The sequence below is a fragment of the Pezoporus occidentalis genome, unplaced genomic scaffold, assembly GCF_034315485.1.
Source record: "Pezoporus occidentalis ecotype Australia unplaced genomic scaffold, CSIRO_AGI_Poc_V1 ctg187, whole genome shotgun sequence".
Taxonomy (NCBI): Eukaryota; Metazoa; Chordata; class Aves; order Psittaciformes; family Psittacidae; genus Pezoporus; species Pezoporus occidentalis.
In genome coordinates, this window is record NW_026913715.1 from 1,800,457 (window position 1) to 1,827,164 (window position 26,708).

The window sequence follows — 26,708 nt, forward strand, 5'->3', positions numbered from 1 at the left end:
TAGCTGTGGGGTTACAGGAACATGACTCAGTCCTGAATACAGAGGGACATGGTGGGGCCCTGAGGCACATGGGGACATGGTGGCACAGCCCCGAGGCACATGGGGACATGGTGGCACAGCCCTGAGGCACATGGGGACATGGTGGCACAACCTTGAGGCACATGGGGACATGGTGGCACAACCTTGAGGCACATGGGGACATGGCACAGCCCTGAGGAACACGAGGACATGGCACAGCCCTGAAGCACATGGGGACATGGCACAGCCCCGAGGCACATGGGGACATGGCACAGCCCTGAGGAACACGAGGACATGGCACAGCCCTGAGGCACACGGGGACATGGTGGCACAGCCCTGAGGCACACACATGGTGGGGGCACATGGGGCAGCCAAACAGGCACATGGGGACATGGTGGCACAGCCCCAAGGCACATGGGGACGGTGGCACAACCTTGAGCACATGGGGACATGGCACAGCCCTGAGGCACACAGGGACATGGCACAGCCCTGAGGCACATGGGGACATGGCACAGCCCTGAGGCACATGGGGACATGGCACAGCCCTGAGGCACATGGGGACATGGTGGTACAACATTGAGGCACATGGGGACATGGCACAGCCCCGAGGCACACGAGGACATGGCAGCCCAGCCTTGAGGCACATGGGGACATGGTGGCACAGCCCCGAGGCACACAGGGACATGGCACAGCCCCGAGGCACACAGGGACATGGCACAGCCCCGAGGCACACAGGGACATGGCACAGCCCTGAGGAACACGAGGACATGGCACAGCCCCGAGGCACACAGGGACATGGCACAGCCCCGAGGCACACGAGGACATGGCACAGCCCCGAGGCACATGGGGACATGGCACAGCCCTGAGGCACACGAGGACATGGCACAGCCCCGAGGCACACGGGAAGCTCGGGGCCATGGCGGCCCCCGGCCACCCGCAGGACACGGCGCTGAGCGCAGGCCGCGCTCCTTCCCTCCGCGCCGCGTTGCCATAGCGACGCCTCCCTCCGTGCCCCCGGGGCGCTGTCGCTTTAAGAGCGGCGAGGCCGCCGCCGCCCCCGCCCTCGCCCGCCCGGCGGCCGGAAGGGGTCCGCGCTGCCGCCCGCCGCCCGCCGCCCGCTCTCTCAGGTAAGCGCCGCGCCTCGCCCGGCCTAGCCCGGTCCCACCCCGCCCGCCGCCGCCACCGGGGGAGGCGCTGCCCGGGGCGCCGGCTCCGCCCCGCCCGCCGGGTGCCCCGCGGGCCGCAAGTGCGGGAGGAGCTCGGGGCCGCTCCCGGGCGCCGGTCGGGTACCGCGGCGGGGCTGGCGGTGCCCGGTGGGCGCTGGGGACCCGGGCGGGGAGCGCTCGGCGGGGACCCTGCGGGCCGAGGCTGCTCGCGGAGGAGGGGTCCCGCGGACCCCGCGTTGTGTTGGGCCGCGGCGGGTCGGGCGTGCTCGGGGAGGGGGTGTGTGTGTGCAGAGCCCGCGGACCTGTTGAGCGCTGCTCGGTGTGCGAGGGCGGGCACCGCTCCGGCCACCGGTACCGGCGGTGCTGACTTCCTTGGGCCTTTCAAGGCTCCGGCACCGCTCCTGCCGGGCTCTCTTCGCAGGTGGAGTCACGGCGATGCCGATCGTGCCTCCCGCTCTCCACCGGCATCGCTGTCCCTTGCAGCGGGGCACGGCCCGGGCCCGGCCCGCAGCGAACGCACGGAGCCGCCTGGTTCTGTTTCCCGCAGCCGGGTGCGCGCTTGGCATTGGAACAGGCTGCCCAGGGCAGGGCTGCAGTCACCGTCCCTGCAAGTGTTCACACAGCGTGGAGACGAGGCCTCAGTGCCATGGGGCAGTGGTGGCCGTGGCAGTGCTTGGGCTTGATCTTACATAGATCTTCCAACCTGGTTGATTCTGTGTTCTTTGTGGACCTACCAGCAGCTGCTGGGACTGTGAGAAGTAGGAGGAAGTGGGCAGGAGGGAGTAAACTTCACTGCTTACGGTGTTAGTTGTGCTCAGGTCCTGAGGTCCAGTTTTCCTCCAGCTTGAGAGTCAGACCCTCATGCTGGCTGGTGCTCTCGTTTGGGATTTTTCTCCCCTTTTATGAAAGAACGAGCCTTTGTATTCCTAATCAGATGTCCGTGGGAAAACTGCTTTTAAACTTTTATTTTGGCCTTTTCTGGTTAATACTACTCCAATTTCTTGCTGCTTGGTGCTTTGCTTCCTTTTTGTGCTGGATGTGCTGGATTTCTGTTTCTTTGGCTTGTCTGGCTTCTAAATGTTCCCTAGTTAAGGAGTGGGGGGATTGGGAAAGGATAAAATATGAGAATCCAAGATGACTTTGTGTCAGCTCCTCTAGTGGAATCCTGTAAGCCAAAGGGGAGAGGAAAGAAAAAGTGATCAAGGGGAGCTCAGGGCAATTTGCTTTGTTGGAGGCAAAATGTTCTGAGGGACTGAGATTTTTTGTCAATTTCTCTTTTGAAGTCAAAAGATAAACCAGCACTTTGAAACGCTCCAGTTTAAAATGCTGAGCTCTTGCTTTGCTCTTCAACTGAGAAAAGGTCTTTAAAACAGAAAAAGCAGCAGCAGTTCTGCAGTGTGTGTGTGGGGGGGGTGGTGTGTGCAGAGAGGCCTCACAGCTCTTCCATCAGCTGCTCCTGCCTTCTCCCTGTGGACCATACCGTTAGAGAGGCTTCAATTCCCATTTAACCTGCTGGTCTGGGTAATGTGGCTGTGGGAAGCAGGAGGAGCTCTCCGTGGATTACCCGCTCTGCCACCTGGGGCTTGCTGCGCTGCAGGCTCTGGCCTCTGGGGTATAATTGAGGAAAGTAATTGTATTTGAAGACTGAAATCTGTTCGGCAGGTGTGTGCTGTCCCCTGGGCAGATGTCAGGGCGTGTGAGCTCACTTTTGCTGTTGGCGAGTTGTGGTCTTCTGATGGTTGTAGTTGCCTGCTACTAGTTGCTTGATGCTGAAGATTGCAGCATCTTCAGCGTTTGGAAGTGTGACCCTTTGGTGTTCTGTCCTTTTGCACCCCATGGGGATCACCCAGGTGATCTGTCTCCTCCCCCAGCGCTGCCTCCTTACCTTTCCCAGGAGCTTTCATCTTCCTCATTCAGTTTTCTCTCCAGGAAGACTTTTATTTGTTGCATCTTTCCTGAGCTTGGTTTTTGTGCACAGCAACAAGCCTGGCCATGGGCAGCGCAGGTCTGTGGTGAGGGACAGAGAGCCAAGAGCAACTGGAACTGGGTGTAATTGAAAGCTTTGCAGCAGATAGCATGTGGCTGTCTTGTTGAGGCTTGAGGTAGCTCCTTGAGTAACACTGAGCGAAGATAGGGATCTTTCAGCTCTAAACAGTCAGTGAGAAGGCATCAGAAAACTCCCCAGGGTTTGGCCACTCAGGAAGCTCTCTGGGCTGGAGCCCAATGGTACAGTGGCAGCAGCACTCTGGGTGGCTTTTCTTCTGCTTGCTGCTGCAGTTCTGCACCATCTGATGTGGGTACTTGGCTGCTGTTCTTCTGAAGGTGTCCAGCCAGGTGAAATGGTCAAGAACCGGTGTCTTGGAGTGCTCTGCTTGGGTTTCCTGCCCTTCCTTCCCTTGGTGGCTGTTCACTGGGGAGTTTGGCTGCAGTGGGGGGTCTGTGCCTGAGGGGGACCAGCAGTGTCCCATGAGAAGGCTTTTGGGTAACGGACAGGCTAGAGCCCTGCTGAGTGGGAGACCAGGCAAAGAGCAGTGTGCCCACCCTGGTGATGGTGTGGGACAGCCCTGGGCATCTGGGAAAAGAGGAATTTGGGAGCGAGGTGAATCCAACAAGGAGCAAATACCCACCCCAGTGGTAAACAGCACCAGCTGGGAGCACTGCTTCTGCCTGCAAGCCCTGGCTGGATCAGCTTTAGGTAGTTTCTCGAGAAGCCTGGAGGTGACATTCACCATTTCATTCCCCAAATATCCTGCTGTCCCCTTGGGCCCTTTGTATCTGCTGCTGTTTGCCAGACGTTGCCCGAGCTGCTCTTACACTGCAGCTGTTTCTGCAGGTCCCCAGTTCCTGCACAGTTGTTCTTACTCTGTTTATTTTAGTGCTTATAAACTGATTTTTAAGAAGAGTTGGAACTTGAGCTGGAAAGTCTCCTTTTGCTGCTTCCTCATGATCCGCTTGAGAAGCGACACCATTAGGAGGTGGCAGCTGAGCCCTGCAATATTGTTCACCCCTTTATGCTTTGCATTTTCTGAGCTGTGGTTTCCCAGGTTTTGGGGGCTGTTGCCCTGTACCTTGTTTTTAGCAGTTGACTTGTGTTTGGGGAGGTGTCTGATCTTAATCTAGTTAGGATTAGGAGCTTGGTTTAGGAGTAAAAACAAAGGCTTTTTCTTCACTTTTAACATGTTTAGCCTGAACATTTGCAGTTGAACAGAGCTATGTGTTTCTTAAAGACACAGCAAAAAGCTGCTTTAGGGCAACATCTTAAATTGCTGAGATGCAGTCTCACATACGGAGCTAGAAGGTGCCACCAGAACAGTTCCACCATGCCTCTGTCGTTCTGCATTTTACGGGCAAAGCCCTTCATGATTCTCATAGTGAGTTCAAGAGCTATGGGTTGAGGTGTGGAAACTGTTTTTTAGTACATAGCTTTAGTAAAGATGGAAATTGAGGGAGACCCCATGTGGTTAACATGATCCCATGGTGATCAGTGCATTGCCTTTCCACGCTGATCATAGAACAGTTTGTGTTGGAAGGGACCTTAACGCTCATCCAGTTCCAACCCCCTGCCATGGGCAGGGACGCCTACCACTAGACCAGGTTGCTCCAAGCCTGTTTTGTAAGTTACTTTGCAAGTTGAGCTGAAAATGGGTGCTGGAAGTGGTGAATAACCCCTTCACTTGGAATAATCTATGGCTGGGAAGAGCCAGGGGTTCAATCCTCCCCATCTCTTTTGCTAGAGGCAGGCTAGAGTTTTTGTCTTCCTGCTGTGGTGTGTGTTGAATGTTAAACAGTGATTTCTATGCAAGAATTTTAAGGGAAGCCTTTCACAGCACTTGAATGACCAACTAGGGGCAGCTGAGAAAAGGTTGCCTGGGAGATGCTGTTGAGAGCAGCTAGTGCAGTGCGGGGCAGCTTGCGTGGGAGAAAGGGAAGGCAGGCAGGATCAGGATCTGATCTTCCTTTTTGGGGTGCAGGAGTGCTGGTATCCCTTCTGAATGCTCAGGGGATGTGAATGTGAGTTTGCAGGCACAAGAGCGGTGTTGCTTGTTCTACTCATCACAGTACTCCTAAAGGAGCGAGGTGCAGCTGGCCCTGCAGAGAACAACAGTGTCATCTGGATATTAAATATTGCACTTCATTTCCTGCACTCTCTACAGCACTCACACTTCCCCATGGTTTTCACCAGAAGGGAAAAGGTGCTGCATTGTGGGGAAGTAGCATGGGGAGGCTTCTGGATGCTGCTGTAGCATCACCAGAAACTTGGGTAAAATCCTGTGACATCCCTTTAAGCAATCTCAGGGTAAAGCTGTCTTTCAAAGGAGCTTATTGTTCTCTTACTTCTCTTCAGAGCTCCTGTTGTACTGGTTAGTTCTCTCTTTGGGTGCAGATAGGGTTCAAGTGATAATTACAGGGAAATGCTGAAATACCTCTCCAGACGTGAAGAAAATACTCTTACACATGCAGGTCCCCACTGCTGTGTGTTTAAGGGATTGCTTTTCCGGCTGCTCTTCAACCTTTGCAGCTCTGAGTTTGTTCTTGCACTTCTTCCAGCGCCTGCTTAAAATGAGTTTGTGTGAAAATGTGAGCGCTTTCAGGCTGTGGGGAATGAAAACGTGATGCTCCAGTTAGGTGCTGGCAAAGTGTCCTCCTGTCTGGAGCTGTGTGGGAGGAGAAATGGCTTCTTGGTTGTGTGACCCCAATGGGGGGAAGAGCAGCTGGGGTTTAACAAACTGCTTAAAATTTATATAGGCCCCCAAAGTCTCCAGAGACATCTCTCCTTTCCTAGAAGCTTCCTTTAACAAGCTGATTTCTCAGGCTGATTGCTTGCAGATGAGATCATGCAGTGTGTTTTGCAGGGAAAGAATCTCAGCTTAGACTGGCGAGCCAGAAAGCTTTAACACGCAAGTCACATGCCCGGTGTCCTCATGGCACATACAGAACACTAGACACTGTGAAAGCATCTGTCTGGGGGGCAGCTTTTGTTCCGTGAGCTTTCTGGATGTAAAGAATACCAAGGGATGCTCTCAAGTGCTGGGTCCTGTTGCTTCGACAGCAACAGGAGACAGCAAGGAAGTATTTCATCTTTCCTTAGCTCTGTTTCTCTCTTTAGTGTGTGTGGTGTTGGGATAAGCCCAGGCGAGGGAAGGCTCTCATCTTAATTCCACAGACGTTTTTCTGCTGGCTTCAGCAAAGGAATTTATGTAGAATTGATATTTTTTCTGTTGATACATAAGAACGTTCAGAGCAGGGAGGACTTGATGTTAATGTTCTGCTGCAGAGGATCCCACCGGTCTCTGGTCCCTCTCACTGCTGTTTTCCATTTCTCTTGATGGCACCTGGGTTCAGGTGTCCTTAATGGAAAGGCTGCTTCTTCCAAAGTAAGTACAATCCTCCTTTAGGAATCCTGAAAATTAAGCAAAGCTGTTCTAAGGTGATGCTGGGTGGTATTCGCAGCACAGTGAGCCTAAAAACTGCTGCCAGTAGTTTGAAAGTACAGCCCGTTCTCACAGGCCAGGTAAAAGGCACCTTCCTGATGCCGGGAACTCCTTGTGCCTAAAATTACTTCTTCCAAATTGAGAAGGTGTTAGTTATGCAAAAGCAAATAGGGGGGAGGAGGGAATTTTACTAATATTGATTATGGAAATAGGAGCCACTTGTTCCCAAGCTCTCCTTAAAAAACTAAAAATAGAAATTGGAGTCAGACCAGGCAGGGAATACTTGAAATCCACCAACCTTTTATGCAACTTAGAGACGGGAATGGATAAAGCAAGATGTGTTAAAACCTCCTACCACTGCACAGCAGTGTTCTGCCTGTAGCAGAGCCTCATTCTGTGAGCTTGCTTCCTGAAACCAGGAGCAAATCTTACAGGGGAGCACAGGCTTGTTGGAATTTCTTTTTCCTGTTGCTAAAGCATTCCTTTATATTTCTCAATAAAGCAATCTTCATGTTTATCAGAAGCTCTTTACAATGAATAATTTCACACAGGTGTTTTGTAGAGGTGCAAAGTCAGGCACACCTAAGTGGAATCTAGAGGATCTATAGCCTCATCAAACTTCAAGCTGAAAGAGGAGACTGAGATGAGCTTTTAGGCAGAAGCTCTTCCCCGTGAGGGTGCTGAGGCACTGGCACAGGGTGCCCAGAGAAGCTGTGGCTGCCCCATCCCTGGCCGTGTTCAAGGCCAGGTTGGACACAGGGGCTTGGAGCAAGCTGCTCCAGTGGAAGGTGTCCCTGCCTATGGCAGGGGTTGGAGCTGGAGGAGCTTTAAGGTCCCTTCCAACATAAACCAGTCTGTGGCTCTGTCAAGGCCTATACACTTTTTAATGTGTAGTACAATGCAAGTTAAAATACCTACTTTCTATATTGTGTTATTTTATTCCCTAGATAGTTGTGAAGTAAATTGCTTTTGTTGCATGCCCTTACTCACTGGCTCGTAATTCCAGGATTCTTGTTTTAATGAAAGGGGCTGGTAAAATACTTGCTGCTGTCAAGTGGTGTAACTACGGCTGCAGTGAAGTGGTATATTTTCTGTAGCAGCTCAGCCATCTCATTCTGCTCCTGGATGGGATCCTGCTGGGTCTGGTCATGGGCTGTGTGTCCACCTGGAGATGGGCTGATGTCAAGGCCATTGGTTGGGTCGAGCAGTGCGTACACATGGGAGGTGATGATCTGTGCTCTGAAGAGCGCTGCCTAAACCTTGTTTTGTCCATGAAGCTTCAAGTATGGAGCTGCTGAAGCCCCAGCCCACTCAGAACTAATGCTTGCAGAATGCATGACCAAGGAATTAAACTGGGTGGAGCTGTTCCAAAATTTGGATGTGGGGCCTGTCCGCTCCTAATGCAGCAGCTCTCTGGGTGTTTGCTTGGAAGGGCTCCCAGCATGGATGATGCTCTCCTGACCTGATTTGACTTCCCCTTCTTGATGCTTGGGTACTGTGCCCAAATCTGTCTGTGAGGATCTGCAGTGCAGAGCTCTGGTGCCTGATGAACCTGAAACAAGTCAGCTCCTGTCAGGAGATGATAGATGATCAGCTCATACATGCCATGGGGGATGGAAGGGAGGGCAGAGCACAAGAGGAGGGACAGAAACAAAGCAAACAGTTGTGTTTCTTCCCCAGGACTGTCCTATGTCCTGAGTCTGGCAGCTTCAGCTTGGAGGCCAGAAGAATAGGGTGGGGTGTTTTCTTCCAACCAGATGAATTTCTGCAGTGAAAATGAGAAGTGAAGTTTAGTTTCTCTGGGAATAACATTTAAGGTGTAAAAACATCCCACCCATCAGTAATGAAGAGCTGAAGAATGAGCAATTACAGAGACAGAGCCTGCAGAGCACATGGTGTCTGCAGCTTTTCCTTGGAGGATGAGAATTCAGTTCTGGGCCCCTCACTCCAAGAGAGACATTGAGGTGCTGGAGCGGGGCCAGAGAAGGGCAATGGAGCTGGTGCAGGGCCTGGAGCACAAGTGTGATGGGGAACGGCTGAGGGACCTGGGGGGTTCAGTCTGGAGAAGAGAAGGCTCAGGGGGGACCTGATCGCTGCCTACAAGTGCCTGACAGGAGGATGGAGCCAGGAGGGGCTGGGCTCTGCTCCCAAGGAACAAGGGATGGGACAAGAGGAAACGGCCTCAAGCTGCCCCAGGGCAGGTTTAGATGGAGCTGAGGAACAATTCCTGCCCCAGAGGGTGCTCAGGCATTGGAACAGGCTGCCCAGGGCAGGGCTGCAGTCACCGTCCCTGCAAGTGTTCACACAGCGTGGAGATGAGGCCTCAGTGCCATGGGTTAGTGGTGGCCTTGGCAGTGCTGGGGTAAGGGTTGGACTGGGTGGGCTTAAAGGTCTCTTCTAACCTGGCTGATGCTATGATTCTATGAATCTGGGCATGTTTGTTGCATGTATCCTTTGGTAGTGGCATCAGTCTTCATATTGCCTTCTTACAGAGAGCTAAACTAGCCAAGAGTCAGGTTTTGTGGTCCATGTATCCCTGCTGTTATTTCACTTGTGCTTTGTTTCTGCCTGTCCGAAGGTAAAGTACAAACAGTAATACGCTGTAGCAGGAATAGCTGGAGTATTGCAATTCAATATGAAAATCATCCTACAATGGGTGCTTTTCACTAAGCTCAGGCTGTTTCTGCTGTTCCTGACAAGCTCTCACATCTTCATGCTGGGTAATGTGATCTTCCAGGGGTGTTTATCTGCCAGTTCTATGTTTCTAGTGGAGCTGAGCTGGGGCTGCTTGTGGGAACACGTGCAGCGTGAGCCTCCAACACCATGTTGTTGTTCGGGGTGAGGGGTTGGCTGTGTGCGCTGGGATTCAGCAGAGCTAGCTGTGCTGTGAGCTCCCTCCTTGTTGCCCTGGACAAGGGTCTCAATGCCGCAAATTCATCTCATGAGCTCTGTTTTTAAGTGCATGTGTTTTGCATTTGCCATGGGTATTATTCAAACAACCCAGCTTCCCAAAGGGTCCTTCCCTTTTCCATCAGCTTGATTCCATCCATTCTACGTGTGTCGCTAGCAGCAATCTCATATTTTCTTCCATGTTTTGGGACAAGCCGAATGGGGCTTTGCAAGTGCCATGGGCAGAGTTGGGAGGAACAGCACTGGTGGCAGTTTCTCTGGTGGCCCACGACCCTTTTCAATCTTGGTGCCTGATTCTGCTACCCCATCACCCTCCAGACAGAGCACCTCATGTAGACAACATGCTGCCTTCGTTCTGAGGACTGAACCCACCAGGGATTAGATGTGGTTCAGTCTGCTACAGCGTTTTCTGGCCTCCTCCCAGCACTGGAAGGACACCAAATAGCAGCAGTGCCTCTGAGGCCTCCCTAGAGTAAAGACTTGGAGTGGGAAATGATTTTTCTCGTCCCTTCTAACGTCGAGAGCTATTGGCTGTCTTGCTTTTTACCTGTATTCTTGGAATTATTGGAAGGTTTTGTGTTTGAGTGCTCAGCTGAAGTGAAATGCCAAGAAGAAACTGCTTATGGTGGATGTTAATTTGTGTAAGGACAGCGTGATGCAGTGCACTGACCGTTTGAGACGTGTGTAATACATGAAGGCACAGAGACTGGTACTCCAGTATCCCTGTCCATACAAACACTGATTGTGTCAGTGCTGACATCTTAACCAAGCTTGTGATACAATCTAGAAAGATTGCTTCAGAGAAACCCAATGTCCTTTTGTAAAACTTGGCAATAATTATTCTGCCTCTTCTCATTTGCTGTCACAGATGATGGAAATACTGGTTGGAAAACGTGTGGAGGTCTTCAGCCTGACCTCCTGCTAGAAGTGGGACTGTCTCCAGCCTGGGATCACCTCAGCTGTGGCTTTGCCTAGCCATCTCTTGAAAGGACCCAGGGATGGAGCAGTGTGCCACGTTGGATCACCTTCTGTTTGCTTTGCTTGAGAGTTGTACCTAGTGAGCCACCTTTGAGTGTGGGCTATGCATTTAGCTTTGAATTACTTCATCCTCCAGGTTTAAAAACATTGAAGTGAACCGTTAGGAAATGTCCCAGTAGGGATAATAATGTAACATGTATCTGAATCCTTCTGTCTTTTCCATGCTAGGATGGGAAATATGGGCAGACCCGAAGTGCTGTTTCTGCAGGAAAAGGCAAGGACCCTGTTAGGTGGTTTTCTTATGTGTGCACAGGGTTATTACAGTGAACATGTCCTGTTGTTGGAATGAGCACATGGGTGTTTTCTCCTCAGTATTAGCTGCGTGTTTGCCCAGCCAGAGCTGGGTTTGTCTGGAGGCGCAGGATGAGCTCTGTGAGCATCCTTCGCCCTGAGGCTGAGTGTGGGCTGGGGCAGAGCAGCTCTGCGCCCAGGCTGAGGCCACACATGCTCAAAGAATGACCCTCCTCAGCCTCTTGCAATGGGAGGAGAAGGTTTTCCCCAGGGTCTGCTGCAGTCCTTTCAGAAGGAACACCAGCTCATGAGATGGGTGCTCCAACAGGCACACTCATCAGCGTGGCCCGGAGCATTAATGGGAGCACAACAGCTCTCTACATCTGAGAAGTAAGCTTGGATTTGGCAATGCCACAAGCTTCTGGACTCAGTGGGTGTCCATGAATGGCACGTAGTCAGGCCAGAGCAGAGGCCTGCTGCTGTGTCTGGGCTGGGCTGGATTTCTTCAGACAGAACTGCAGATTGCAACACCCTTATGCTTACTGAGGCCAGGAGGCCTTGCTTGGAAGGGAAATGGCTGAGATGGAAGGAGCTGCTGAGGAGGTGGAAGCTTCCCTAGCCAAGGCCTCGTTGCTGGATTCCAGTCTGGCTGTATCCCTGCACTCTGCATCCCCTCATGCCATGGGGAGAAATGTGCATCCTTCACTGGCACTGAGAATGAGAGCTCCCGTGGGCTCATCGGCATCTTGCTTGGCACTGCCTTCTGCTCTGGAGATTCCTGTTGTATTCCTGTTAGTGTCCGCTGTGTCAATTGAGTCCGGTGGTGTGGAGCCAGCAGCAGTGCCCCTGGGTGGGTTCCAGGTTCCCTGTTGCCATGAAGAGGGGCCATTTGGTACCCTGCCTGTCTGAACTGTGCACCTGAGAGCATCCTCCTGCCTTTATTTCCATACCAGAGCCAGCAAAAGGGCTGGGAGCGTGGGCTTCTGCAGGCCTCTGGTCACTTCGAGGCGATGATCCCTGCTGAGGAATGGCAGAAACGTGGTGACCACTGTTGTCAGCTGCTTGCTGCATGCTTTGACCAAAGTGCAGAGGGCAGGTTCGGGGTTGTGTGGCTGGAGGGTCCTGGAGCAGCAGCTGTGCAGAGGCAGGGGTGGCACCTAGAGGCTGACTTGGGCTTCCAGCTCTTGTTTTACCACCAGCTCTTCCATGCACTGGGTATTTCTGCAGGGTCTGTGTGTGTGTGTTGCCTGCAGAGTGGCTGTAACAGCATTGCTGCCATAGCTGAGTTCTGCTCTGGTTCAGTTGTTCTGGTGTCCCTTGCTGTGAAAACCAAACTGTTGGTGCCCAGTGTCTTCCTTCCCACATGCTGTTCCTCCTTACTGAAGCCTATAGCCAGTGCTTATGGTTTGCTTTGTTTCTGCTTCCATTTTTTTTCATTCATTATTTATGTTTCTGCTCTTATTTTCCATGTCCCTGGAATAAAATCTCCAGTGAAGGAAGCTGAGTAGCTCTTCTCTGAGCTGGGTTTGGAACTAATACTCAGACATTGGTCTTTGCAGGTCCCCACAGCTTGTAATATTTGAGGTGACATATGGCAACACGGGTTCATCTGGGAAGCTTTTGGGAGAGAGGAACAGACCTGGGGAAGTATCACTGTGGGTGAGATAGAGCTTTGACCCACCAGGCCTGGGACCTGTGCAGCTCTTGCTTGTCAGAGCTCTCCTTTCGCTGCCATCCTTGCCCCAAACCCCTTCTAGGGATGGAGGGCAGGAGGAGCTGGGCTACTGCAGTGCTGGGGGAGGAACATGTCCATGACAGTGCTCAGGACACTGGATGCTATCTGGTGCTTCAAGAAGGTCAGCTTTAAAAGAGGCCCTGTGCCTGCTGAACATACTAACTGCTTACAGGGCTTAGATGTCAGAAGCCCAGAGCAAGGGTTTGTTAGCTCATGGGAGTTTTCTCATCTGCAGCACTTGCTGTTGCAGACACCAGAGAGTACTTGGCTCATGGTGCAGACAAGAGCAAGGCAGAGAGGCCGAAGATGTCCTGCTTGGGCTGGTCCCAGTGTCCAGGGACAGGGAGGGATGTCTGTTTGCAGATAATGGTTTCTCTGCCCCTTTCTTGCACTTGTGTCAGCAAAGATGGCCAGGGAGAGTGTTTACAAGTGTGTCCTTGCTGAGCGCTGCTATGTGCCAGGAGTTCGCTCCTCAGCTGGAAGATGTGTTCACTGGGGCTTTGTCATTACAACAGCTAAAGCTAAACTGATCTCACTCCGCTTGTTCTGACCTGCGGGTATATGTACCACTTGCCTTCCCTCTACTCTCATCCCCATCTTTGAGGCAGCCCATAATGGAGCAGCTGAGCTGTTTAAAAGACAGGGCAAATAGGAGGCTGCTGCTGTTTGGGTCTTCCCTGGTAATATTTAAAGCTCTGAGTCGTTGTTCTTCCATTGCTGCCTTCCCAGCCATTTTCATCCCTGATGAGGGAACTGTGGTGGCAAAGCAGTGCTGAGGCCTCTCCTGTTGCTATGTCCTTGCAGGACAGGGTATCACAGTGTACCCAGAAACAAGCAGCTTGACTCAGCTGCAGAGCTGTATCTGTTGGGGCAGGAGGATTTATTGTCCCATGGCTGGACCAGACGTTGTGCTTGTTCTGGTGATGTAGGAGGTCACTGAGGGGTAGAGGAGATGCCATACACTGTGGTATTTGCCCTTTTGAGGACTTCCCTCTCTCTTCAGAGGAAGGGCTTCCTTGGCATGGGGTTGGAGGTGTGTGGTGGAACGTGAATGTTCCCCTTGTGTTCTGTTGTGTCTTGCATAGCTTGGGAGGGGATTGTCCTGCATCAGGTGTCTGTATATGTCACCCCATGCTGTATCTTGTCATCTCTGAGCCTTCTGTTACCCTGCAGAATAGCTCTAGTCAGCACCTTGTATGGAAGGGTGGTCGGTCAGTAGTGCTCGGAGGATGTCACACACATCCCATGCTAGCCCTCCCGTGCCATGCCAAGCTCTTCCCCGCTTCCCTCTTCTCCCACTTTTATGGCTGGAAGTGGATTTCTTTGCAGCGGATGGAGGCTACAAGCAGAGCTGGGCTGAGCAGGTGTTCCTGCTGGGGTAGGGTGGAAGTGAACACGTCCCCACACGTCGGGTAAGGAGAGGAGAGGGCTGTGAGGTATAAACAAAGCACTTTCCGAGCAGGCTTCTGTGTTGTATCACAAGTTCCTGGGAAGGTGAAGGCGGGAGCTGGCTGTTGTCTCCTCTCACTGAAGGAATAAAGAGCTTGAATGTTGTACAGGTCCAGCCTCCTCCATGGGGCTGTCGTGTGCTCTTCAGCTCCCTTGTCCCTGCATAGCCAGAGGCTGCTCAGGTGATGTCCTTGTCTTACCTGACATGAGACATTGGTGCTTACCGAGATCCCTGGGCCCAGCTGTGGCCTTCTGGCATGAAGGCAGGTAGAGGTCCTGCTAGAGCTGTGCTAGGCAGGCGACTGGAAGGTAAGGAGCATAAGGGCTGTGCTGAAGGACAGGGTGCCTGGTGCTGGTGTCCTGCTGCAGCAGAGGCCTGGCAGGAAAAGCTTTTAGGTGCTATTCTAGTGTTTTCCTTACTCATGCTTGGACATGTATTCCCCCCTCATCAGTGGTAACTGCAGTGGTTCTCTGGCCACAAGTCACAGGTCTGGTGTTGACATTCATTTCTGCAATGGGATTGTGGAGCTTGTCCTCTGCAAGAACCTTGTGCTTGCTACAGAGGAGGGTCCTGCTCAGGTGGTCAGGGCCATCCTGTCTTGAGCTGTTTGTCTAGTTGCCTTCACCTTAGCATCAGTGTTTGTTCATTTATTACTCCAGTGGCTCTGGGACAGCAGAAGGCAACTTCCTGCTGTCAGTGTGATCAGCTCACCAGTGCTTCACCCCAGATTTCGTATTTCTGCTTAGTAGGTTATTTTCAAGCAGTGGAAGAAAAAACCCTGCTTTTAAGCCCATTGAAACACTTTGTAGGCATTATCATCTATTTTGGGAGACCACCTCTTACCTCTTCCTAGAGTGTTTTTGCAGTACTTCGGGGAATCACGATCCTGTGTAGATGCCTTAAGCAGCCAAATTGCCCTGCAGTGGCATAAACAAGCTTTTGTGTCTAAATTTGTCTATGGAATTTGGTCTCAGTTAATTGGACTGATCATTTCAAAGCCAAACACAATCTGTTGGAGGAACTCGAACAGTGCCAGTGCTGCCGGGGCTGGTTCTTCCCCCTCGCCGTGCGGAAACCTGCTGGTGCTGCAGAAAGCTGTTCTGTGCAAGACCAAAACAGGGTCTGTTGATGTTATTCCGAGTCCTTTGAGGAGCTGGTCACATGTGCTGCTATGAGGTCATTAGGAAGTCTCTCAAATACACAATTTGAGAAGCGATGATGCTATGGCAGAAGTATGCTCCCTCTTCGATGTGAGATGCAAAACTCTCTCTGAAGTGCTGTAGTTTGTAATGGCTCAGTGGGATCTGTTGTTGTGCATATTTGGGCTCATTCCAGTGAAAAAAAAGGAGAGTTGCTTTATCCCAGATTGATTAGTGACTGTACAGCCTGGATCAAGTTACATTGCAGAGGGCATCCAGCAGGGAGCCTGTTGCTGTGCTCAAGTGCTGAAGGCAAGAACGAGTGAACTGCAAGGTCAGCAGTTTCTAGGAGTGCTTTGTGCCTCTGCTGCACACTCCTTCCCCAGGGAAAGGAGCTCCTCAGATCTGTTTGAGTCGGGTCACTGCTCTTCCCAGTGCCATGGGGGCTCTTTGTCACCCAGGAGCCTTCTCCAGGCCCTTGATGTTGCTTCTGTGACGTGCATCTGCTTTGATGCTTTTGTTGATGTTCCCAGTGGACAGGTCAGAAAAGTACTTATCATGGGATCCGCGCCTGGTTTGGGTTGGAAGGGACCTTAAAGCTCCTCCAGCTCCAACCCCTGCCACGGGCAGGGACACCTTCCACTAGAGCAGCTTGCTCCAAGCCCCTGTGTCCAACCTGGCCTTGAACACTGCCAGGGATGGGGCAGCCACAGCTTCTCTGGGCACCCTGTGCCAGCGCCTCAGCACCCTCACAGGGAAGAGCTTCTGCCTAAGAGCTCATCTCAGTCTCCCCTCAGGCAGGTTAAAGCCATTCCCCTTGGCCTGTCCCTACAGGCCCTTGTCCAAAGCCTCTCTCCATTTCAGTGCCTGCTGTGGTCCTCCTTGTCCTGCCACCACAGAGCTTCAGCAATATCACCTGCCCATGCGGTTCCCACTGTCACCCTTAGTAATTCATCCCCCGGGTACCACATTCTGGTTGAGTTTTGTGTTTTCCCCTCCATTTCTGTACTTAAGAGAAAAGGAAAGGACTGATGTCACAGCTGAGGAAAGCAACAGGGGTGATGGATTTGTTGTGATAAGCATGCATTGGAGCCCTGGTGTTTCTTCTGCGCTCTCCCTCTTCCAGGAAAGCCTCTGGAAGGAGAAGTCCAAGTGTCTGAGAAGTGCCTCTGCTGCTTGCAATAATCCCATCAGTTGGATTTGCTTAATAAATGACTAGAGCTGCCTTTTGCTTATTACTTTTCCCTCCTGCACACGTGCTGGTGGAGAAGGGATGCGCGGTGCGCGGTGCTGCGATGTTCCCACCGGGATCTTCCCTGCGAGCACAGGCAGTTGTGTTAAACCAGAAGGTGAAGGCGGCCGGGCCGGGCCTGGCTCGCCCCTGGGACTACACGGGCCCTGCTTCCTGAGCAGGAGAGCTGCTTTCTGTTGTGGTTTCACTAAATGAATTCAAAGCTTGGCCTTCCTCCAGGCGCAGTCCGGGCCGGGTGCCAGCGGAGCAGCCCCGAGGGAGAGCACTGGAGCAAGGAGGGGCCAACAGCAGGGAAGAGCAGGGGAATCCAAGCAGGCGGATTTGCCTAGCAAACAGCTCTGTTTCCATCTGCTGGGTCAGGAGTTGCTATAGGAACTGGGATGATAGAGGCAGGGCCATCTCCTGGGCCTGTCTGTGTGTGCGGAGGGAGGGAGGAGGGAGGAGTTACTCAAGTTTGAACATATCATGTGTGCTGGTGGAAAGTTGCAAGGAATGTCGAAACTACAGCCTGGCTCGACCTATGGAGCTCAACAGAGACATGGCAGTTGTTCCCTGTGCTCAGCAGGCCCCGGGCAAGGCAGGTAGGGTCCTCCCAGCTTGACTCTGCTCTCCTCCTCGTGTGCTTCCGATGTTGGATCACGCACAAACCCGTGGAGGCTGGCTGGAAGTGGAGGGGGGCTGTAGCGGTGGCCGTGCCGGGATGTGGAGGCTGTGCTCCCTGGCTGGCAGGAGAGGGTGGCTCTTTGCGCCCTGGTTTTCCTCCCGCAGGTGCCGGAGGGTTCACAGACTGTGGGTATTCCCGTGTTTCATGCCCTGGGATCCATTGTGGGGTGGGAATGTGAAGCTGGCTGATGTGTTCTCCTGGGCAGGAGTGGTTTGTGGGGCTGTGGCTCTCTGGGAAAGCCCATGGTGGTAGGGCTCAACTCCGACACGTTGTGCTGGGATGTGTCAGGGCTAAGGGGGAGTCAGATACCCCAGGCTGGTGCTTGTGATGGTGGGACAGTGAGGGGACATGGTCCTGTCCCCCAAGCCCCAGCAGCTCCTGCCCTGTGCATATTCCACGGCAGTCTTGTGTCTCACCTCCGGGGAGATGCAGACCTCCCCGTTGCCTCCTGATGCACCTCCTGCAGGCTTTATCACTGTCACACTTCCTTGGACTCGCATTTAGCCTGAACCACAGGAGTATGGATGTGCAGGAAGCTGCTTCTGAGAGCCCTTGTTGTTAGGGTTAGGTGTGTAGCAGCCCTCCAGGTAAAATCTGATTAATTCCCCAGTAAACCCATTTTTTCCAGATGCTGAAAACCATCCCAAATAAATAGCTGTGTTTGCACAGGGTCACTCAGTGCTCCGCAGGTATTTACTGAGTAGGCTTGGCTGAAATTTCATCTGCCTGTTTTGTGTCACAGAGAAGCTCTGCTACAGAAAGCCAATAATGATAAAGCAAAGGTGGGCAGTTGTTTCTCTCCTTGAGGAGCCGCACGATAAGCAGCCGAGAGCTGCAATGTGATCTCTGTACACAGAGCAAAGCTTGCCAAACTGGATTAGATCACAGCCCACCTACTCGGGCCCGGCTTGTCTCGGGCAGCGGCTGCTTGGCACATTGAGCACAAAGACCCAGGCGCTCAAATGCAGGCAGATGTGGAATAACCTGCCCTGTAGGAGGTCACTCTCTGGCTACATTTACTGGTTTGCTTATACCTGGCTAGCTGTAAATGTATATCCAGTGTATTCTTTCCTCGACTCTGCGAATGGAATCGCAGATGTTCTTATTATGTAGGTCCGCTTCCTGTGTTTTATGGAATTACTCCCACGTTGCTCTGTGGCAACATATCCCAGAGGCTTCATGCGCATGGTATGCCCTGGAATTTCATTTCCTCAGTTTTAATGTGTTGTTTTTTAATTTCAGTTTGTTTTCAATATGGGAAAGGTAAATGGGATCCTTCTTTTAGGTCTAGGCATCCTTATTTTACATATTTCTTTTTCTCCCCCTCATCTCTCCCGTTTCTTGCGTTTGCCTCAAAGAATCCCAGGATTTTCCTTATAGCTACCTGCCTTCTGTGTAATTGCTTCTCTGTGGGCTCCCGTTTCCTGCTCTGCCTTGAGCAAAAGTGATCAGAATCAGCCATTCTCTATAGCTGTGAGATGCTGTTAGAGCTTTTCCGATGTGCTTGTCTTCTCCTTTGTTTATGAGCAAAACGTTTACTTTGACTGCTTGAAACACATAGTGGTAACAAAGGTCTTCTGGGCTGTGTCTGTAGGCATGGTGGGTGTTTTGCTGGGCCCTTCAGTTAATGGAAATTTCATCTCTGTACATGAGAAATTAAACTTTATCTTGGGGAGTTGAACTTGTAAATACCAAACCCAGCAGAACATGGTGAGACCTGCCTGGAAATCCCCGCCAGAGGAGGAGCCTCCAGGCTTGGTGCAGCAATTTGAGCTGATCCCTAAGTGTCGCCGCTCATTGCTCCCATCTTTGCCAGGCACTTCATAAATCAAACGCTAAAACCACTTTGCTTGAGCAAACTTTAATACACACAGTGTAGCAGATGTGTGTTAAAGACTGGGCTGTGTGGTTAGGTGCGCAAAGAAATGATACCCACTGAGGACACAACCTGCTTTGTCCCTTCTGGTTCAGGCCAGTGTGTTGTGGGAAGGGAGAAAAGCTCTGATAGAGTCACAGCCTGGTTTGTGCTGGAAGGGACCTTAAAGCTCCTCCAGCTCCAACCCCTGCCACGGGCAGGGACATCTTCCACTAGAGCAGCTTGCTCCAAGCCCCTGTGTCCAACCTGCCCTTGAACACTGCCAGGGATGGGGCAGCCACAGCTTCTCTGGGCACCCTGTGCCAGCGCCTCAGCACCCTCCCAGGGAAGAGCTTCTGCCTAAGAGCTCATCTCAGTCTCCCCTCTGGCAGGTTAAAGCCATTCCCCTTGGCCTGTCCCTACATCCCTTGTCCCAAGCCCCTCTCCAGCTTTCCTGCAGCCCCTTCAGGCACTGGAGCTGCTCTCAGGTCTCCCCTTCAGGAGCCTTCTCTTCTCCAGGCTGCCCCAGCCCAGCTCTCTCAGCCTGGCTCCAGAGCAGAGCTGCTCCAGCCCTCGCAGCATCTCCATGGCCTCCTCTGGCCTCTCTCCAACAGCTCCAGGTCCCTCTTGTGCTGCTGCCCCAGAGCTGGATCAGGGCTGCAGGGGGGGTCCCCCCAGAGCACAGCAGAGGGGCAGGATCCCCTCCCTGAGCTGCTGCTCACGCTCTGGGGGTGCAGCCCAGCACATGGGGGGAGGTTCTCAGGCACACACTGGAGCTGGGTCATGGGAGTTTGCTGCGTTTTGGTTTTTGGAGTTAACTTCAGTTGTGGAATGCAGTAACTGATAATTTGGGTTCTTTCTGATACTGGTAAAGCTGCTTCAAGTTTGGTCTTTTTGTAGCTGTATGGTGTGGCGTTTTACACTTAGTTTTTGCCAGGAGCCCAGCAGAGACAGTGGTGCTCCTTAAGCAAAGGGCAAGTCTGGGTACCAGTGGCAGGTGTACCGAAGCTTTGCTTTATGAAGAGATGTTTCACAAAGCTCATAAAAAGCAGCTTCTGGTGGTATCAGCATTTCTGTGGTGGCTCTAGAGGGCCAGCTGAGTGAGTAGATGTTCCAAATAGTGCTTCTGGTTTGATTTTCACTGAACCGTTTCTTAGAGTTTGGCTTCCACCCTTGCAAAACCCAGCAGCTTCTCAGCTTGGTGCCGCGTGTGTTGCGGGTTTGCTTCTTGTTTTGCAGAGTCTGTCCCAGTTTTCATGTTTTATCTCTTAAAAAGATTCTGCCAGGGGCAATTAACAAGAAGTTGTAGATAATGAGTAGCTGCTATTGTAAAGCAGGTATTTTGGGATGTAGGCAAAGCTAAAGATAACTAGAAGCACAGTGACTATCTCAAGGCAGTGAGAAATATTTTCATGTCTGTATAACAAAATAAATGTCACCAGTGGTGTTTATGTAGTGGGGAAGGTTAAAAAACCCCAACTGATTGCTAGTAACAATATTGAGGGGTAAGAAGTTTCCTGTGTTTGGGCAGGAGCTGGATGATGTCCTCTCCCATATGAGGATGTGGAAATGCCTCCCCTTGCGCTGGTTGTGGGGGAGGGCGTTAAACACAAGATAACAGGCAGAAGGCTTTGAAATCGGAGCAAGATAGGGACTTGTTTGTTTAAAACCAACTGGCAAAGCAGCTTTCTGACTCCTGGCTGCCGATGGGTAATAAATCCGGGAGGACCAAAGGAGCTCCTGAAGTTTGGGAAAACATAAATGTTGTGGAAGTGGCTTAAAATAGCATGGGAGCAGGTGACCAACAGGCAGAGCCTGACCTCCGGCCAGAGCAGGATCGGGGGAGCTGCTGCATCCCTACATCAATGTCACATTAAAGAAGGCACATGCTCTGTGGTCCATGCGCTCTGATGGAAAGCGGATCATGTGCAGAAAGCCTTCAGATGGTGGTTTTTAATGAGAATCCTGTACTGGCTGCCAAAAGGAACACCTGGATACCTGGATCCTGGCTGCGTTCCCTGCTGTTGACTGAATGCTGTTCCTCCCAGGAGGCAGAAGAGGCTCTGCTTTGGGAACAGGAGGTGTTGGGTGCCACTGGGCAAAGTGGTCTCCTTTGCCCTGTGCAGGGTCTGGCCTATCCTTCATGCTCAGCTTGGGTGCCTCACCACTGCTGGTAGCTGGTGGCTCTGAGTGAGGAGCACCCTCCTGAGCTGTGTTGGTTGTGCCTGGTCTGTGCTGTCCATGTAGCCGGTCCATGTCCTCTTGCTGTGCTAAGGTGGCAGGGTCTTGGTTTCCATTTGCTGATCAGAACCGTGCGAACAAGTTGATTTATAAAGTGCCACCTGATACCTCTCAAAATAGGTACCGGTGGGAACGTGATCCGTGCAGTCCTTAAACACAGGGCCATGGAATAGTGCTCCAGCCACGCTCTAGGCTCAGCATGGGACAAACTCAGTTCCTAGTATGCCCATGAAGAAGCTGGTAGAAGTGGTAGTAAAATCTGACCAGAGCTGTCCCACTGCTGAGTGGAGACTTGATCTCAGGAGTGGTGACTTGGGAGAAAACATTAAGTAACTTAGTGCTGGAATTTGGCTTCACTGAGGAGGTTTATTTGGGACAGGAGAAGACTTCGGGATACTGCAGAGCAGGTTATCAAGGAGACAGAAACAGGCTCTTCACTGAGATGTGTAGCAGGAGAGTTGGCTGTGATCAACTGAGGTAACAGGAGGTTCTGCCTTGGCATAACAGGGGTGAAGTTTTCCCTCTGCAGGCAGGCAATGGAAGAGGTTGTCCGGAGAGGTGGGGGAGCCTCTCATCTTGGAGGCTTTTAATACCCAGCTAGACAAAGTCCTGCCCAGGCTCTGGAGTTGGTGCTAGCCCTGCTCAGAGCGGGAGGTGGGATTAGGTGCTCTCCTGAGGCTCTCCTCCAGCCCCAATAACTGTGCTGCTCAGTAACCTGATCTCCTCCTGAATGCAGTTTTGAGTACAGTTGAGTAAAAGGCTCTGGTGGAGCCCCTTGAGAGCAGGGAGGGAGGAAGGTGGTTTAGATTGAGTGCTCTTAATACTCCATCTGTCATCTGTGTGGTTAACATGTCATATATATGGTTGCTATGTGAGACTCTCGCAGTGGAAGATTGTAGGTCTTGAGAGGCCTATTGCTAACTTGTAGTTGATGTGTTTTAAGGGTAGTGTGAAAAAGAAAAGAGTAGGCAACCTCCTGACAAAAAGAAAAGCTGGAGAGAGATGCCGGTGTAAGGGACAGAGTGAAAACATCAATGTGCCACATGCACTCTGGTGCCTGTTCGGGTGGGATGAAGCTTTGGTGAGGGACAGTGACCACTGCTGCTTGGGAGAGGAGAAAAGAGGGACTTTGAGCTCTTTGCTTGCACATCTTCTGTTCTGCCACTTCTGTCATACAGAAACAGTGGGACCGGAGCCTGGAGGCTGCCCCTCAGTTGAGGGGATGTGTATTTTGGAGGCCTTGCTGGAGTCCAGGAGGCTCTGTCCTGTCCTGCCCCTGCTGCTGGGGTTTGGCTCCTGGGGGATGATGTGCACCCATGTCCTGTGTAGTGCTGCAGCCTATCTGCCGTGGTGGGAAGTGCCTCCAGGCTGCTCAGTGGGGATAAGCGCAGAGCCCTGCCTGGGGTCAGTGGGGAAAGGTAGTGATGGATTTTAATTACCTGTGCTAAGAACTAGCCATTGTTAGTACAAGTGAATTTGCATTTCCTTGTCTTTGACTTTGCCTTTCTAATGGTTACTATTTTTGGCCTGATTACTTCGATGGATTAAATCGCATTGTTCAGTTATCCCTTAAGTCTGGTTTTAGGACAAAAGTGCTTTGTGCACTTTCATAATCCAAGGACATCCCACTCCTGTGGGACTGCCTCTGACCCAGCTCTGTGGTGTCCCTGTCTCCACCCCAAGTGCCACTCTATATTGTCATGGTCCTTTTCCAAGCCCCTTGTGTTGTTCTTTTGTATCTCTTGTAGTGACAGGTCTCCTAATACCACCTCAAAGGTGCTTATTCCTCTCACTTTTCCAATAGCTGTGACTTCTCGCATGCATCTTGATTAACCCAACTCACCTAAAATCTGGTTGCTTTTACCTGTCCAGCCATGTTGCTGCTCCAGGCATCACTTTGTGGTGTCATTGTGCCTGCCCTATGTCACCCATCACATTCCTAACATTGCCAAGGCTCTTTCTGACCATCCCTATTGGCACCTATATCCAACCTCCTGTTGGAGCCTCATGCCAGGATCCTGCTGGGCCTCCCCAGCTGCCCTCTTACTGCCCAGTGTGTTGATTTCTGGTGTCACTGCTTGCACTCGCTTTGTCCAGGTGCCACCCATGTGTCATGCAGAGACCTCTCCGCTGGTTGATGGAGTCTGGGCATGGCCACAGAGGCCACACTCAGGGTTCACCTAAGGGAAGACTTGTGGCTGCCTTCTCACAGGGCTCCTGCACAATATGACACAGCTATTCTGATACTGGTCCCATCCATGCACCAAAACCTTGTAAGAAGTGACCAGAATCCTTTCTGTGAAGCTGATTTTCATCAGCGTGTTCTGTTTGATCCAGACTGGAGCTACAAGGGCTTTGTGTGCTCCAGAGGAAGGTGGCTGGGCTTGGGGTATCTCAGATTGATTCTGAGGCAGACACATGTTCTACTATTGCTTCAGAGCCAGAAAAGTGGAAGTCATGCCAGGCTTCAGATGCTGCCCCAATGAGTAACTTTGCTGTTTCCTCCTTGAATTCCTTTAGGAATGATACCATTTAATCCTCCTGACCATTCCTACACCTCTTCTGAGGATACTTTGAATTAGGTTAGATCCTCCTGTAACACATACAGAGCGCATCATGCACACAGCTCCGAGTCCTCATCATGACCATGGAGTTCCTTGGCCTGGCGCTGGGCATCTGTAATGGGATTCCTGCAGCAGAGCCTGAGGTCCCACTCCGAGGTAATGATCTGCAAAGGAACCAGTTAAAACAGCTGCCTGTTTCACTCGGGATCTAGTGAGGCTTGCAAACTTGCCAGACCTCCGTAATGGATCTCTGGAGGGAGAACAGTGCCTGGAGGAGCTCCAAGTCCCACCTTCTTCATGCACATCACTAAAGAATAGCTCCCTCCTGCGCCCACTGGGCTGCTGCTCTCAGACTCCATGTGTGGGGACAGCACTGGGTCCCAGTGAGCTGCTGCTCCTGGGATGGGCTGGCTCTTTAGAGGGGGTATATTGGGGAAAACTGCCCCTTTTTTGCATCTCTGTTTTTCAGGGTGTAGCTGTTTTTTTCCACCCTCACAATGGTTGTAAGAGGGGTTTATTCTCCTGCAGGCAGCTGTTAGCAATTAGCAACTTGAGCCATTCAGCCTGAGAACAGAGTTTAACGCTTTCTTGCCTCTCTGAGGATGTTGCTATTCCTGGTTTTGCTGGTCTGGGGCTTGTGCTGGGGTTGTGGCACTTTGTGTGTACATGTGGGCAAGAGGGGAAGAAAGGCCGGGGTACAGTGCGGGGCTCACAGAACTGAAACTGTCAAGTCATTTACCCAGGAAGATGATTTCCAAGCCATTTGTGCAGAGGCTTGTATTTAGTAGTGTATTCCAATGTGTTCCACCACTGGGAAGTGTGCCGTTTGGGAATCCAATGTACTACTGCCTGAGATTTGGACTCAGCAGAAATCAGCATCAGAAGGTCTTCAAACAGTGATTTCTGGCAGTGTGAGCTCCTGAGTGGAGCTGAAGCTCCTCTGGATGATGAGATGGGTGAAAACCACTCTTGGTGACCTTGTTCAAGAGCACAGGAGCTGCTGTGGAGCTCCAGAAGATGAGAAATGACCCTGTTTGCTCCCAGTGTGCAGCATCTCCAGGGATTCCCAAACAGTGGTCCAGGGCTGGGAGCCAGGTGTGGTGGGAAGAGCAAACCCAGTACAAGCTGCTACGGTCCCCACGCAGGGCTGAACTGCTGGAAGCAGTCTGTCACTGCCACATGCCAAGGTGAGGCTTTCTCCCCAAACTGTGGTCACCAGGGAATGATGATTGGTCCAGGCCAGTTGTTAAGGTTCCTCTGTCATGAGGAGATACAAACATGTCCAGGGAGGATGCTCACCTTGGGCGCTCTTTAGGCAGGAGTCAAGTTCAAAGCCAGCTTTCGTAGGCACAGAGTTGCAGACAGATGCTCTAGAGCCAGCTTTGAAGCTTTCCTTTTCTCTTCTGGAGCCCAGGCTGGCCGTTATGGCCCCATCTTCCAGTTTTGGCTTGCAGCTCCCTCAAGCCACACTATTTTTGTGAGCTCCTGAGCTTCATTTACCCACCGAGTCCTGAGAAACCCCTGGTTCACAGCAGGGCAGGGTGGCACAGATGACTGTGCCCATCCCTTTCCTCCCGTGCTGGTTGCTGGCTCAGTGGCAGGAGCTGATGTGGTGCTTGGGCATTTCTGTGACTTTCCTTGTCTCTCCACCCCATTCCTTCTTCCCTCCTGTTGTGTTTTACGTTGATTGCTGTGTTGAAGTGGTTAAATCATAGAATCCCAGCCTGGTTTGGGTTGGAAGGGACCTTAAAGCTCATCCAGTTCCAACCCCTGCCACAGCAGGGACACCTTCCACTAGAGCAGCTTGCTCCAAGCCCCTGTGTCCAACCTGGCCTTGAACACTGCCAGGGATGGGGCAGCCACAGCTTCTCTGGGCACCCTGTGCCAGCGCCTCAGCACCCTCACAGGAAGGATTTTTCCCTGGGTGCTATGCGTTGCTGTGGCAGTGCAGTGGGTGTCATTTAGAACATGGCATAAGCATTGCCTAAAGCTGGGCACTTAAGTTCTGGTGTTTGGTCTCTTCCTGGTCAGATGGGGTAATGGTTCTGTTTGGGTTGCAGTTGTTACATTGCTGTGACTTTGGCCATTGTCATGACTTCTGTCATGTTGACAGGATGAGACACACTCAGCCCAGCTAATCTTTTGTCAAAGACAAACTCCTCATGCTAAGCCTCAGCTTGGTACCTTTCACTTAGGGCTGATGAGCTGTGCACTGATGGCAGGGATGGGGGCTCCTTCATCCCTGTGCTCTGCTGCAGGTATCTGCCTCCCAGCTCTAGATCCTTCTGTGCTGGGCTTTTGGATCAAATGGAATGCCGGGGCATTTGAACACTTCCAATGCTATCCGGGGTTGCTCCCGTTTCTTGTTTCCTTTCACAGTGGTTTCTGGTCCTCACCCAGCCATGTACAATCACTGTTTCAATGCTCTCTAGCCACTCTTTCCCTTAACCCTGAGTAGGTTACAGAGGGGGAAACCCCAGGGTGCTTTGGTTCGAGCTACCCCTGTGTCTTCATGGGTTTCTGCTCCTCTCCCCTTTTGCCAGGCTCTGTTTTAGGCTTTGCTTCTCCCAGGAAGGCCCTCAGTTGTTTTTCAGGCTCAGAGCCATCTCTCGTGATGGAATCCATCAGGGACAATGGCCAGTAGTGTATCCTTAGGAAAGAGAATAAAAGCAGGGCAAGCTTCAGTGATTCTCACCCTGATTTAGCCCCTCAGCAATCTGGGGGGGGGCGGGGGGTCCTGAGCCAAAGGTTTTACCATTGGGTTTAAGAAGCTGTGCTGTGCCTTTCTGTTGTGAATCTATCCGACTGTTTTGGTATCCAGGGCAACTCAGGGCTCCGACTTGCACAGTTTAATTCTGTTGGGTGGAAAAACATACAGCCTTTTGTTAGAAACCTCTGAGCTAATGGCATCTGATGCTCTTGCACGCATGTATGCACCGGCATCGCGATGGGCCCTTTCATATCCTCTCTTCCTTTACTAACAAAACCTAATACTCAGTTTTGCCTTTTTACT

General features: G+C 51.9%; 1 protein-coding gene across 4 annotated transcripts in view; it reads left to right on the plus strand.

Annotated features, from left to right (window-relative positions):
* The first annotated feature begins 1,089 nt into the window (after positions 1-1,089).
* The window catches only part of LOC134162348 (discoidin domain-containing receptor 2-like), a 59,476-nt gene continuing 33,857 nt past the window's right edge, over positions 1,090-26,708 (plus strand). For 2 of the 4 annotated variants that reach the window (XM_062616040.1, XM_062616037.1), the window contains exon 1: positions 16,794-16,952. The gene's annotated coding sequence lies outside the window, so the exon portion shown is untranslated. Of the gene's footprint in view, positions 1,146-16,793; positions 16,953-26,708 lie in introns of those variants that run through there. The other 2 variants (XM_062616039.1, XM_062616038.1) reach the window with 2 other exon arrangements.